General features: G+C 46.9%; 1 protein-coding gene across 1 annotated transcript in view; it reads right to left on the reverse strand.

Moving 5' to 3' along the window:
• The window catches only part of Pak1 (p21 (RAC1) activated kinase 1), a 110,286-nt gene extending 97,102 nt beyond the window's left edge, over positions 1–13,184 (reverse strand). The window contains exon 1 of the mRNA XM_048361647.1: positions 13,108–13,184. The gene's annotated coding sequence lies outside the window, so the exon portion shown is untranslated. The remainder of the gene's footprint in view (positions 1–13,107) is intronic.
• Positions 13,185–15,999: the final 2,815 nt, after the last annotated feature.

Below are 15,999 nucleotides of genomic sequence, written 5' to 3' on the forward strand. Positions count from 1 at the left end.
TGTTTACTTCTTCCTTTATCACTGTGCGCTTATTAAGCACTACAGAATACAAAGAAAGCACAACCCTAACCTCAGGGAACAAAGTAAGTCTAACAAGGGGAACCAGCATACACAAAGGGAATTCTTCTCCAAAGATAACAAGTTAAGTCAACTGAGAGAGGAACCGACATTTCTAGAAAACCTTTGCCCCCAAAAAGCTGACTGAATCTTTAAGGGAAAAGGAACTTATTCATGAAGATAAATCTAAAACCATTTATATAACAATTTAAGCTACAAATGTTAAGGTAACTCTTAAAGAACATCTGTCATTTCATTCTTGGTATTCAAAATATGTAGATAAAAATCAATCCTGTAAAAATATTCATGCCTTCACTAATTTTGCCCAAGGACATATCAGATTCCTTGTTACATAAATCATTATTGTCTGAATATCCTGTTATATGAATACCCACATTAATTTTTCACCCAGCTTTTTAAAATTTTTAACTTACACATAACAATTATATACATTTATGGGGTGCTTTTCGGGTTTTACAAGTGGCCTAACTTTATCTAATTATTATTTGTTAGTGGTTTGTGTGTGATTTAAACCATCCTTCAAAATCACTGTTTCAACTTCATGAAATTCTTCAGTTTTCAGTTTAGGATCTAGTTGTATCGTATTGTTAGATGTTAGTCATCCTGCTACTAGACTCACACTGACAAAAGGGGTCATGAGGACAGACGCTAGTGGTAAGCTGAGAGGAATGTCTGAATGCTAATTTTGTAAGTGATCAGTCCTATGGATAACAAATGAACTTCTGTATACCTAATTATACTGTAATGAATGTGGAGAGTGCTATGGAAATTCAAGAAAACTTAATATTTATTGAGTGTTTAAGTAAATTACTTCAACCATTTGACAAATATTTACTGAGCCTACTTCATACCTGAGATGTTCCCGATGCTACATATAGCAAAGAACGAAACAAAGAACGATCCACTAGGAATCTATGATATGAACGGGGAGATAAGGACTGGGGATGTCTACAAGGAAGAAATGGAATCCAAGTTAGATCTTGAAGAATGAAGAGTTTTTTGTTTGTTTGTTTGTTTTTTGGCCAGTCCTGGGCCTTAAACTCAGGGCCTGAGCACTGTCCCTGGCTTCTTTTTGCTCAAGGCTAGCACTCTGCCACTTGAGCCACAGCGCCATTTCTGGCCGTTTTCTGTATATGTGGTGCTGGGGAATCGAACCCAGGGCTTCATGTATACAAGGCAAGCACTCTTGCCACTAGGTCATATCCCCAGCCCAAGAATGAAGAGTTTTAACAGTAGAGGGGAAAAAGGAATTTTAGGCTCAGGAAAAAGGATAACACAATACCAAACTGACTAAAACTGAAATCTAGTTCACACAGCTATCAGGAAGATCACTCAGCCCAAAAGGTACTGAGACCTCCACCTCAATTAGTAAGCTGGGTGTGACCGCTGCACCTGTGATGACAACCAAGCCACACAAGAGAGGATAGCAATCCAAGGCTGGCCCAGACAAAAACAGGAGACTCTTCCTGAATAGCAACTGATGTAGAAAAAGGGAGATATTTGGGGGGTATGTGTCAAGTGGCAGGACATCTACACAAACAAACAGGAGGCTATCAACTCCAATCCTCAGCAATAAATAAAAAATAAAAACGGAAAACCTTTTTAGAGAGATAGTGTCAAAAGAAAGATGAGGCTGAAGTGATACTGGAATCAAACTGTAAAGTTCACAGTACAAACTAATTTATATGCGACTAGCAAAAAAAAAAAAGAAAAGGGTATGACCCAGCTCATTCTCTGTAAGTGGCCATGCCTTAAGGAGTTTAGGGTCTAGTAGGGCAGACAGAAATGAACAAAAAGCTAGATGATATGAAGTCAGAAGGTGGTTACATATAAACTAATAACAATATGAATTCTAGTGTTTAATGGTGAAGGGTATTAATATCTGTAACTTATTCTGAAATGCTTCAAAATAATATGGACTGATGAATATACTGAGGAATGAATAGGCAGGCAATAAGCAAATACAGAAAAATATAAATAAAATCTAAGTAACAGTTACATGGAAGCTCATGTATATAAATACACGTGCATAATTCTGATCACTAATATATACATAAATTATTTCTAGGCTGCTGAAGAAACTTGGGCTTTCAAAAGTTTGTTACTATGGCTGTTAACAAAGGGAGACGGAGAGACAGTAGAGACCAAGTCTGTGAAACCAAAAACTGCTTGTCAAATAGTATTCCCCACAGGATTGGGGCAGCGACCCAACAGTATGTAACTAAAACCAAACAATTACTCAACATATAAAGGTCAAAAATTGACCTCTCAGGGGAATACAATAGCTCAAAAGCTAGGTATGTACGTTCATATAAGACTACTGTCGACATATGGTCTAATATCGACATTACATTTAAAGCCCTAGACGAACTTTCTTGGGCGTGGCCACGTGGCTACTGTATATGTTCTTGGTACATTGTGTATTGTATATATGTCTACCTGACCTAGAGAAGGGATAGAAAAACAGGACGTAAGATATCACAAGAAATGTACACACTGCCCTACTATGTAACTGTGCCCTTTTTGCACAACACCTTGTCAAAAAATTTGTGTTCAATTAATAAACAAATAAATTTTTTAAAAAAAGTTTGTCATTATGGATGTTTCCATTTTGTTCACCTTGCTTTTCATTTCTCATTTGCTCTACAAATTGTATAAGTAACTTGTGGAATTTTTCAAGAAGCGTCTATCCTGAAGGTCTGGCAGAGCAGATGTTTATTAGCATGCTCACTGCCTGGGTTCAATTCCCAACACTAAAGAAAAAAAGATCTCTCCTGATACCAAATAAAAACCTTACGCTACTGGACTAGTCCATTAATTCCAGGTGGGAAATAACCTAAAATGAAAGAGAATATTGTAAAACAGCAACTCTTAAACAAGGAATGACAGAATCAAGCTTGTCCAACTATACCAAATCAGTCACCACCTATACCCAATCTAGAAATTTAAATTTTGCTCTCTAGCCCATTAGGAACTGTTTCTATAAGTGAAATACTATTACTGATGGACTATGTGCTAATGTATTATGGGCATAAAGGAAGCCAGAAAGGTAAATATTACTATCTTGGGATAGTAATATTTGGGATACTATCTTGGGAATATGGCTGAGTGGCAGAGTACATAACTACCATGTACAAGGCCCTGTGTGGCATCTGAGTACAAGAGGAAAGGAGGGGGGGAGAGAGAGAAGAAAGAAGAGAGAGAAGGATACAAGGAAGCAAGAATGGAAGGAAAGAAGGGAGGGAGGGAGGGAGGGAGGGAGAAAGAAAGACCATTGTAAAGCATTTAAGCTAGGAACACACCTATAATACCTGAGGAAAATAGAGGCTAAGGGTAATAAACTGTTTTTCCATAGTTACACTGGAATGACCATTAAAATGTGAAGCAATTAAATGTGTCAAATTCTAGCTTCAACTCTCTGATACCAACGTTCCTCATTTATAAAATGAATATCAAATGGCACATTAAGGCTGGAGGTACAGCATTTGCCTAGTATGTGCAAGTTCCTGGGTTCAATTCCCAATACAGGAGGGAAAAGCAAATCAATCACATGCAGTCTCACATTTATAATTCTGGCATTCTAGAGGCTAAGGCAGGAGAATTTGAGGCCACCCTGGGCTACTTTGGTTCCATGATGAAACCATGTATCAAAGATACATATTTAATTTCCTACAATTAGTGTTGAACATAAAGTACTTGACACTGTAAAAGTCCTTAATCTTGAAGGGTTGGAGGTGCAGCTCAGTGAGAGCTAAAGGGCTTCCCAAGCATACACAGGCCCTAGGTGCAGTATTAATGAAGCTAATGGCACTGACTGGTTCTTCATCTTATTTATCTCCAAAGTACAATGAGGTTGGAGAAAGGGGGTAATGGGGACAGAGTGACGACCATACCATTCCTATTTTTTTTTAATGATTGGAAATACATGAAATGTTAATTTGTTTCCATTTCTCTGATAAAATTCTGATGAATGTTAGGTGGGTTTTTTTAACTAGTTGAACAAAAGGGTTTCAATTCCACAAATCAAATTATGAGTACAAAGCAACCTTGATCAATTTCACTCCATCATTCTATCCATGTCTCTTCATCTGATGCATATGTTAGGTGAGGTGTTTGGGTTTTTGTTTTTACCTTTTACCTACAAATTCTTTTTTTTTTTTTTGAGAAAGGGAGAGTATAAAATTTTGGCATCATTAGTGTTTTTGTTGTATTTAAAGCTCATAGTCTATTTTTTAAATTTAATTTTATTGTCAAGGTGATGTACAGAGGGGGTACAGTTACCACGTAAGATACTGAGTCCATTTCTTTTTATCCCGCCCTCATTTTTCTCCCACTTTCCCCACCCTTCCTCATAGTCTATTTTATCTCCAATGTTTTTTATTTTTTAAAAATATGTTACTTTCATAATAAAATAGACATATTTTGAAACAAGGGGGGTGTAAAAAGACACTGAAACAATACTTTAGCCTGGTATGCCTTGATTACCAACTCCTGGAGTAGGAAAGATTTCAAAGATTAATGAATTCTAAGAAAGGTTCACAGAACATGTATATATATGAGCTTTCCTCACAGCCCTGTAAGAGTGTAAGCCAGCTATGAAGTAATAAGTGACAAATGAGCTAAGAAGTCAGAAGTACCTAGCTTCACATCACAGCTGTGCTGCCTAGCCTCAGGCAATTCAACTAGCTTCTCTGTTTTCTATAAAATAAAGATAAAACACACTTGTCTCTCTTGACTCAGGGACGCAAGCTTGATAACTGTGCCACAATCCCAGCTTTTTGCTTCTAGCATATCATTCAGATAGGGTCTTGGCGCTTTTGCTCAGGCCAACCTCAGACCAAAATCCTCCAAACCCTGTGTTTCTCAACTCCCAAGTAACTGGGACTGCAGACATGGGAACACACACACACACACACACACACACACACACACACACACACACTAGGGTCTTGGCGCTTTTGCTCAGGCCAACCTCAGACCAAAATCCTCCAAACCCTGTGTTTCTCAACTCCCAAGTAACTGGGACTGCAGACATGGGAACACACACGAACACACACACACACACACACACACACACACACACACACAAGAGAGAGAGAGAGAGAGAGAGAGAGAGAGAGAGAGGGGGGGGGGGGGACAGAGAGACAGAGACAGAGACAGATAGAGAGACAGAGTCCTGACAAGCAGTTCAAATGTATAGCCAAAATTTAAAACCACTGCTACACTTAACAGTAAGTTATGAAACTAGCAACTCTTCCACCTAGTATCTACATAACCATCCCACAACTAATTTTCACATATTAATCTTCACAACTGTGAACTAAATATTACTTCTGCTTGCAAAGGAGTACAAACTTAAATAGGTAAGCAAATTGCTCTTTGTCTAAATTCAAATTTAGTGCTCCTCTTTTGACATTTATTTCCTTCTCTAGAAAATGGTAAGTAATAGTGTAGTGATACACAAAGTACTATGAGGACGAGAGTTAAAATGAGGAAGACATCCTTCCCAGCTTTGTGGAAATAAGGCAGGCTGGGCCTGCAGATCCTGAAGAAGAGAGACAGATAAGCTATGCATATACTGGCACTTTCATTTATCATCCCAAATTATTCAAAAGGCAGCTCTGAGTGTGCTTCAAGCAGTAGACCTCCTGCCTAGCAAATATAAGGTCCTGAGTTCCAACCTCAGTACCATAGGAAAAACATATTCAAAAGGCATATAGCTATCTATACAGGAGAAAATGTTCTGTCAGCCTCAGGTGATATTTAATCAATCAGAAAGGAAAAGGGAAATTGGAAGAGGAAAGGTAAAGGAAGAAAGCCCCATAAATAAACATGAATTTCCTAATGCTACACATAAATTACTTAACCTTGACTCTATAAATAGAAGTCAAAACATAATGAACTTTTATAACTACAGTTAGATCAATTGTAGAGAATTAACTAGTACCACCACACAAAATCAGTGAACTGCTGGTTCTTTCCAGACTTATTACTACACTATTCCTTAAGAGAGTATAATCTGATTTAAGAGAATAGGAAATTATTCAAGGAAGAAAAGAGCTTAAAACAAGGCAGAAAAATATAATGTTAATAAAGCTACAATGCCAAAGGGAAGCACATTTTCAGGCACAGGTGACACAGAATGCTGGATAAAGCCTGATCTTTCAGGAAAATATTATCTTTAAACTGCACAATCATGACCATCTGTCAGAGTTTATCATCAATTAAAAGAAATTGCTGAACTAGAAAAGACTAGTTTAAACTGTGGAAGTTAATCAGGATTTTCTTAAGAGGAAGTAACTAAAGAGACTAGGAAGCGATTTAAAAAGAGGTTTCTAGTTTACTGTAATGATAGAGGCAAAAGTAAGGTAATACTTTTAGAATTTTAAAATATAGTTTAAAATCACTATCCAGGCATTTGCTAATGATGTGACATTAGTAAATCAACACTTCTGTGATCCACAGGCTACTGTCTTATAAAATGGGAACACCTATCTCACAGGGATACTGTGAAAACTGGCCAAAATAACACTCTGGAAAGCTATCTTTCTCCGGTATAAACTGCAATTAACGTAAACCTGTATTTGCCAATATTTCCAATGCATGTGTGCGTGCAGGCACTCAGAAAAGCATACTGGAGAAAGCTTTTACTTTAACTCTGACAGCACTATTTGCAAGACATTCCTGTATCTTCTATGCACAAAAAGTAGAGCACTCTGAGGAGTGATAATAGCACAAAGCTGTTGGAGCCAGGTGGCTAAGGACTGGAATGGAGGTATGCCACTTATTTGCCGCAAAGCCTTGAACAAGTTTCCTTTATGAACAATCCTCTGCTTCCTTATCTATAAGATACCAGCAACCATCTTCCATAGTTATTCTGGAGGTTGGAAAAAACATGTTAAACACCTCATACAGTGTCTGGTACAAAACCTATGTTTAATAGCAATTGTTAGTAAGTTTATCCTCATTTAACAATGAGCTAACCAATTTTTGGTCTTCAAAGGTTTCTCTCTATCAATATTTTGTTTAGTTGCTTCATAACCCTGAAAGCTAGACATAGCAACTGTTACTAACCTCATTTTACAGTGAGGACCAAAGGAATAGAGATAAAATTTCTTTTACAAGCTCATGCAATAACACAGATGAAATTAAGGCCTCTGAACTTTCCCAGCTCTTCATCATTCCCTCACTCCAATTACAGCATTCATTACCTATTTAGAATTCAGATATCTATGAAGAGATGTCCTCTTTGGATAACCTTAAACATTTCTCTACTATATTTAAAAAAAAAAAAAGAAGGTTTTTCCCACTTTCTAGCTATGGCTCAGAAACATTAAGAGGAGGGGATGTTAAATCATCAGGAATAGACTAGGAGATTGTCCCAAATTACCAACAGTTAATTCTAGCTTTATTTTGTTTTAGTTTTCACAGCAAAGCCAATGATGGCTTACAGTTATTTTCTTGAATCTGTTTATCAAAAATGACAAATGTTTGACAAAAATGAGCTAAAATGTATGTAGACAGCTTTCTACCCCCTTTAGGGTCATATTCCTCTATTTTTTTTAACCCCTTGATTTCAGTACCTACCATACTATGCTATATTATCCTTAGCTCAAAAACCTGGATTGCATGGCTGGGAACTGATGGCTCCACATTTGTGATCGTAGCCACTCAGAAGGCTGAGATCTGAGGATCGAGGTTCAAAGCCAGTCCAGGCAGGAAGGTTCATGAGACTCCTACCTCCAATTAACCACCAAAACGCCAGAAGGAGAACTGTGGCCAAAGTGATGGAGCACTAAACTTGAGCAAAAATCTCAGGGACAGCCCCCCAGCCCTGAATTTGAGCATCAGAATCACACACACACACACACACACACACACACACACACACACTGGACCCTATTGTATAGCTGCTGCACATCCTGTTTGATAGAAGAGCCAAGCTATGGTAGAGAAAGGCTCAATAGCTGTTTATAAGTGGATAACTATCCCAATGAAGCCTCATACAATTAATCTACACTTTAAAAACAAAATATGGGGGAAAGAAAGCAAATAAGTAAATTAACGAACAAATAAACTTGCCCAGAAGTGAAAAAGAAAAGAGACATCTGGGCATGTCATGTTAGGCTGTAAAAAAGTAAAAGAAACAAAAGCATTTTAAAAGCTTCATAAGAGAAACTTCTATCTGGAGCTAAATAAACCCTTGTAGGATTTGAAGTATCTCTACAGAAAGACAAAAACACAGGAGTCTGGAAAGACATAGTCTCAAGTTAAGACTCAAAAGTTAAGGTGCTTATTTAGACTTGCAAAATCAAATTGCCAATTTCCAAGAAACATTCTTGGCCTAAGATATGTCAGTAGTGGGCTGGGAATATGGCCTAGTGGCAAGAGTGCTTGAAGCCCTAGGTTCGTATACATGAAGCCCTAGGTTCGATTCCCCAACACCACATATATAGAAAATGGCCAGAAGTGGCGCTGTGGCTCAAGTGGCAGAGTGCTAGCCTTGAGCAAAAAGAAGCTCAGGCCCTGAGTTCAAGGCGCAGGACTGGCAAAAAAAAAAAAAAAAGATATGTCAGTAGTTTTCAGGTCATTATTGAAAGAGAAAACAAAACAAAATAAAACAAAAAACAAGAAGAATGTAAAAATCTGGTTAAAGATAGTAAATCTCCACCTCCCAAGTAAGTTTGCGCCACTGTGTCCATCTTACACTGGTTATTTTTGTGTTTCTGTGCCAGTCTGAAGGGACACCTCCATTTCTGGCTTTTCTTGCTGGTTAACTGGAGATAAGAGTTTCTTGAATGTGTCTATCCAGGCTGGCTTCAAACTGCAATCCTCAGATCCCAGCCTCCTCGGTAGCTAGGATTACAGGTCTGAGCCACTGGTGCCTGGCTGTGCTGGTTATTTCGGACATAGGGTCTCACTTTTTGCCCAGGCCTATGCATGGGCTGTAATTTTATTTTTCACTTCCTACCATCACTGGGATGACAGGTGTAAACCACCATGCTCAACTTCTGCTGAGATGGAGTCTGGAAGGCTTTACGGCTCAGGCTGGCCAGAAACAGCCTCCTAATCTTGGCCTCCCTGTAGCAAAACTGACAAACATGTGCGACTGCATCCAGCTATTGGTTGAGAAGGTCTCACCTGTTCGCCAAGGCTGGCCTTGATCCACTGTCTTCCCAATCTCAGCATGAGACATCAACACCGAAAAGCGTTAGCCTCATGGTTCCTAAACTTCAACAAGCATTAACATCACTTGGAGCAATTAATAAAAAGGATGTCAGCACCCCAAATCCAGAGCTTTTCACGTTTAGACTTGGAATGATACCTGTTAATTTTTCAAGTTTTCAGATTTTCCTGACAATGCTCGTTCAGGAACCACTTTGAGAACTAATTATTCCAACCCAAAAGATTAGGTATCCTATCTCATGCACCTTGCTTTGCTTCTTCCTTCATACATTAATTCACTTAAAGTGCCATGAACTCTGTTAGGCACTAAACTAAACTGATCCTATCCTCAAGAAATTCACAGGCTAAGGAAAATATATATGAACCCAAATTTAATTAGAACAGAGTAACAAGAAGAGGATTGTAAGAATGAGCCAGTAAGCTATGAGCCAGTAAGCTATAGAAGAACAAGTCCCTTGTGAGGAGGAAGGTAGAATACTAAGGGACTGCGTCCTGGAGATTCAACAAGGGCTCTTTCATATGAAGGGTTAAAAGGCAGGCAGGCATTCCAGGTTAAAAAAAAAAATGTAGCACATGCAAAGGCAGAGATGAGAAATAAAGATGTGGGGGAGTACAGAAAGTGAGGCTATAAAGGCAGGCATTGGTCTGATTTCCACAAATTTCTTTTTTGTTGTCATCATTTTTCTTTCCAAATTTTGTTTTGTTTCCTGCAGTACTTGGCTTTGAACTCAGAACCCTAAGCTCAATTCGTGGGGCTCTACCTCTTGAGTGATGCTTCCAGGCCTGCTTTTTGCTGGCTACTTTGGAGGCTGTCTTCAAACCTACATCCTCTGGGGCAGCCCCTCAACAGCTAGAATTGCAGGAGACACCACAGCCTAGCTTCTTTCCAAGTTTCTTATTGCATGTCAAGGAAATGATGACGACGCATCGATGTTTTGTTTTAGAAAGATTCTTCTAGGGCTGGGAATATGGCCTAGTGGCAAGAGTGCTTGCCTCATATACATGAAGCCCTGGGTTCGATTCCCCAGCACCACATACATAGAAAACGGCCAGAAGTGGCGCTGTGGCTCAAGTGGCAGAGTGCTAGCCTTGAGCAAAAAGAAGCCAGGGACAGTGCTCAGGCCCTGAGTCCAAGCCCAGGACTGGCCCAAAAAAAAAAGAAAGATTCTTCTAGGTTCACAAATACCTTTCTTTAGGGCATTCCTTTCTCCTTGCCTCAAAACATATGCTCAGTTAACATACACGGGATTGAACTGAACAACTCTTTTATCAAGTGACCTCTTATGGATGAGATGAGGGGCCAGTCACTTTCCTTTCAGGACTCATTCTGGCCAAGACAAGACTTGTAAAACAGGTCCAGCAACCTCCGCTCCTGCACCGTACTCCCAGTGCGGGAGTCCCTCACAGGGCCTTCATTGTTTACATGTCTACCTCACCCTAGACTTTGAGCTCATGGAAGACAGAGGCAGTCTTAGTACACTGGGAATCCCCTATCTCTTAGAAGGAAGCTTGAAACATAGTAGCACTCCAGACTCCAGTAATACTGAGTAAACAGATGAGTGACTAGACAGGCCCCCTTACCGAGTAAGACCTAAGTCTTAATGTAGCTAAGAGTACAAACAAGCTCCAGGAACTGTTACAGGGTAGGCGTTCCCAAAACCCAGGTGGTTTCCAGTTCAGGTGAGGTGGGTTCTTATGCACCTGATGTAGAAACAACAAAAATGTTTCAGATGCAGTGGTGGAACTCCCAGTAGGCCGAAGTCACTTCTACCGTTGGAAAGGACAAGATGATACCAGCAAAGACTTCACGGGAGAGGACTCTTCAGTGGAATAGTGAACGCTGAGTAAATCTGCTACCTGCCCATTTCTGAAGCTTAAAAGCAAACGCTTAGCACATACGGCTGCTGGAAGTGACCAATAGGCAAAAAAGAAAAAACACCAAAGAGGGGCTTTTTTCCCCCCCTCAAAAGAACAAATCTTAAAATCAAGATTAACCGATAGGAACTTTGACAAGCAACCACGGAACTAGCCTTTCCTTTCAGTTCTGGAATTACAGTAAAGCATAAAGTCAACTGTCCAAGGACTCTGCCCCAAGACCAGAGGAACTCGCCCCACGCTTCTCAAGTCATCCTCACAAGACACTCCTCGGCTACAAAGTTCCAGACGGGGATGGTGGTGCGCTAGCAGTCACGACCAGGAGCCGGGAGAGCAGTGAAAGTGAAGGAAATTCGCTCTTGTAACTCCCCGAGCTGGAGAGGTCCCCGGGGGAGGGGCGGCCCGTCCAGCACCTGGGCTTGGATTTACCCCCCCACCCCGCCCCGGGGAGGGGCTGAGCCCCTAAAGTGATGCCCGGAATAGGGGGGCCGCCCGGGAAGGGGCTGAACCCCTCAAATGATGCCCGGAGCCGGGGGAGGCCGGGGGGGACTGAACCCCTAAAGTGCTGCCCGGAGCAGGGGCCGCCAGTCCAGCACCTTGGCTTGGATTTATCCCCCTCCCCGCCCCGGGGAGGGGCTGAACCCCTAAAGTGATGCCCCGAGCAGGGGGACCTCCCGGGGGGGGGGGCTGAGCCCCTCAAGTGCTGCCCGGAGCAGGGGGGCCCGCCCGGGGGGGGCTGAGCCCCTCAAGTGCTGCCCGGAGCGGGGGGGGGGCCGCCCGGGGGGGGGCTGAGCCCCTCAAGTGCTGCCCGGAGCAGGGGGGACCGCCCGGGGGGGGGCTGAGCCCCTCAAGTGCTGCCCGGAGCGGGGGGGGCCGCCCGCGGGGGGGCTGAGCCCCTCAAGTGCTGCCCGGAGCAGGGGGGGCCGCCCGGGGGGGGCTGAGCCCAAGTGCTGCCCGGAGCGGGGGGCCGCCCGGGGGGGGGCTGAGCCCCTCAAGTGCTGCCCGGAGCGGGGGGGGCCGCCCGCGGGGGGGCTGAGCCCCTCAAGTGCTGCCCGGAGCAGGGGGGCCGCCCGGGGGGGGCTGAGCCCAAGTGCTGCCCGGAGCAGGGGGGCCGCCCGCGGGGGGGCTGAGCCCCTCAAGTGCTGCCCGGAGCAGGGGGGGCCGCCCGGGGGGGGCTGAGCCCAAGTGCTGCCCGGAGCGGGGGGGGGGGCGCCCGGGGGGTGGGGCTGAGCCCCTCAAGGGCTGCCCGGAGCAGGGGGGGGCCGCCCGGGGGGGGGCTGAGCCCCTCAAGTGCTGCCCGGAGCAGGGGGGCCGCCCGCGGGGGGGCTGAGCCCCTCAAGTGCTGCCCGGAGCGGGGGGGGGGGGCGCCCGGGGGGTGGGGCTGAGCCCCTCAAGGGCTGCCCGGAGCAGGGGGGCCGCCCGGGGGGGGGCTGAGCCCCTCAAGGGCTGCCCGGAGCGGGGGGGGGGGCTGAACCCCTCAAGGGCTGCCCGGAGCGGGGGGGCCGCCCGGGGGGGGACTGAGCCCCTCAAGTGCTGCCCGGAGCGGGGGGGCCGCCCGGGGGGGCTGAGCCCCTCAAGGGCTGCCCGGAGCTGGGGGGGGCGCCCGGGGGGGGGCTGAGCCCCTCAAGTGCTGCCCGGAGCGGGGGGGCCGCCCGGGGGGGGGGGAGGCTGAGCCCCTCAAGTGCTGCCCGGAGCGGGGGGCCCGCGGCCCCGCGGTGCGGAGCGGCTCGGGGCGTCCCCCCGCCGGGCCGGGCGGCGACCGACCCCGTGAAGTTGGGGAGGGAGCGGGTCGCGGAGCCAGGTCGCCGCGGGGCGGGCGCCGGTACCCTTTGTTGGTCCCGGCGGGCGGGCGGCGCGACCTCCGCTCACCTGGCGCGCGCCCCGCCGCCCCGAATGAATGGGCGCGGGCCCGGCCCCCCCCGCCGCCCCCGCCCCGCCCCGCCCCCGGCCCGGGCCCCCGGCTCTCACCTTGGGCGCTCGCCGGCTCCGGGTCCTCCAGGACCGCCTGAGGGGGCGGCGGCCCGGCCGGGGGCGGGCGCGGGGGCCGCCGCACTTTCTCCTCCCGCCGCCGCCGCCGCCGCCGCCGCGCGCCGGGACCCCGGGACTCGGGGCTCGCGAGAGGGGGCGCGGGGCGCTCGGAGGCCCCGCGGACTCGGGAGCGGGCGCGGGGCGCGGGGCGCGGGGCGGAGCTCGGGGCAGGCGCTGTGTGGAGGGGACGCGGCGCGGGCGAGTGCGGGGGCCGGGGGAGCCGCCGGGGGTCGGGGGGGAAGCGCGAGGGGCGTCGCCGGGCCGCCAGCACCTCAGGCCCGCGCCGCCGCGGTGCACCGCCGCCGCCGCCGCCCGCCGCCCGCAGCCTCGCTATTGTACGCCGCCGTGGGGCCCGGCGCCGGACGCGCCCGAGGCCCCGCCCACCGGCCCGGGCCCGCCCCCGCCACGCCCCCGGCCGACGCCACGCCCCCCGCAGGTGGGAGGGGCGGGAGCGCCCGAGCGACCCCCCGGCGCGAGGCCGGCGCGGGCGGGCGGCGGGATGACGTCACCGGCGCGTGACGCCGGCGCCGACGGGGAGAGCGGCCGTGCCTCCCGCCGTGGGGCCGGCAGCCGGGTTCCCCCCCCCCCACCCCCGCGCCGCGCGCCGGGGCCGCCGCCTCTCACGCGGCGGGGGAGGACGTCCACGGGCCGGGAGAGCGGGGGGCCCCGCGACGCCGGGTGAGGAGACCGCCTGCGGGTGGACGCGGGGCTGGCGTCGAGCACCGGCCGCGGCCCCCGTCGGGAGGCCCCGCCCCCGGGCCCCGGGCCCGCCCGGCGTGCGCGGCCTGTCAGTCACCCCCAAGGAAAGGAAAAGGAGGCCACTCAGCAGGCTGAGACGCGAGGACCGCGGTTCAAAGCCAGCCCGGGCAGCGGTGGGGATGGACGTCCATATGGAGTGAGGCCCGCCTGCGCGGGTAGGAAAAGGACTGGGCGCTGGGGAAGGAGGAGGACAGAGAGATGCCAAGCATTTTGAAAAGAAAGAAGGAGAACAGCCTAGGAAACAGGTAATGAAGGGGATGGGTTTGTTCAGTGCACCACAGAGCTTTGGAAATGTCACAAAGAAACTTTTGAATTATTAATGTATGCCAATAAAAAAAAATAGTTAACTGGATGCTGGTGACACACCTGTCATCCCAGCTACTCGAAGGCTGAGATCTGAGGATCGGGGTTCAAAGCCAGCCCAGGCAGGAAAGTCCTTGAGGCTCTTATCTCCAGTTAAACACCAAAAATCTGAAAGTAGCGCTGTGACTCAAATGGCAGAAAAAAAAAAAAGAAGAAAAAAACCCTCAGGGACAGCTCCCAGGCCCTGAGTTCAACCCCCAGGACAAGCGCGCGCACACACACACACACACACACACAAAGTTGAAGTAGCAGCAGCTGATTTCAAGATTCGCTGAGGCTACAATATTCCAAGCCAGCCTGAGCTATACAGTGAGATACTGCCTCAAAAAGAAAAGAAGTAAAAACAGGAGGAGGAGCAGAGATCTGAAGCTAACAAAGTCAAATCTCGTTGGTTAAATCAGGATAGTGTTGCAAGTGTGTCTGCTATAATGTTTCCAAGAATATTTCTAGACCTACCATGTGAGGGACACAGTAACCTGGTAGCACTTTAGAGGGAGAAAGGAAATTCTGCACACCATAAATGTCATGGTAGTTTGATCTTGGACTTATCAGCCTACACAACTGTGAGAGAGATAAATCTCTAAATTACCCAGTCATCTAAAGGATTTTGTTACAGCAGCACAAAGGGACTGAGGCATCCCAGAAACACCTCCATTTCTAACTGCTATGGCAAGGACACTACCTCTAGCTATCAGATCCTCCACTAATGGTTTGTCCTTCATTTTAAATTCATTAACCCACTGCCTTCTGCAGTGGGTTGGTAAGAGTTACTGGTTGCCTTGTATACATGAAGCCCTGGGTTCCATTCCTCAGCACCACATATATAGAAAATGGCCAGAAGTGGTGCTGTGGCTCAAGGGGCAGAGTGCTAGCCTTGAGCAAAAAGAAGCCAGGGACAGTGCTCAGGCCCTGAGTCCAAGGCCCAGGACTGGGAAAAAAAGAAAGAAAAGCAGGGATAAAGTTTTGGTTCAAGTGGAAGAGCACCAGCCTAGCATGCACAAGGCTTCAAACTCCAGTGTCTGAGGGGGGAAAAAAAACCTCATAATGTCCTGATGTCTTTCCCTGTTTAAACCCTCCAGGCTTTCAGAATAAAGTCCAGAGTCCTTTGCTTGACACACCTGCACGTCTAGCTTCATCTCCTACAGTATATCTCTTGTTTTTAGCTACATTGAAATACTACTTTACATTCTTTGAGCAGATACTTTCTTAGTGTCTCTGAGCCCTTCCCTCCTTATCTGACTGTTCAACACCTGGCCATTCTACAAAGCTGAACTCAAGTGCCGAATTCATGTGTTCATTGGACTAGCGTTTCTAAAGATTCTCTGGGCCTTGACAACGCGGAACTCCTGTAGAAGTCCTATCTCCTCGGCATGCAGGCCATCGTGTGGTCGTTGTAGCTGCCTACCTGAGGCCATCAGTTCTTGGAGAACAGGTCCTATTGCTATCTGTGTCTACTACAGAGAGCACTGCTTGAGACACAGTTGCAATCTGTTGTTAAAATGTATTTAAGTGTTCATAAGGTGTTTACTATGTACAGGGAACCGTCTGCACACTACACACACTGTCCTTCAATGTCTAACGACACTTAGAGATAGATACCACTACTGCTCTTCCTCCTGATAAACCCTGGCACACATGGATAAAGTTACAACCCAAGAAATAGACTCTAATCTAGACTTATCTTTCCAAGGTATTCTAGATTCATCTCTA

The sequence above is a fragment of the Perognathus longimembris genome, chromosome 13 (assembly GCF_023159225.1).
Source record: "Perognathus longimembris pacificus isolate PPM17 chromosome 13, ASM2315922v1, whole genome shotgun sequence".
In the NCBI taxonomy this organism is placed as follows: Eukaryota; Metazoa; Chordata; class Mammalia; order Rodentia; family Heteromyidae; genus Perognathus; species Perognathus longimembris.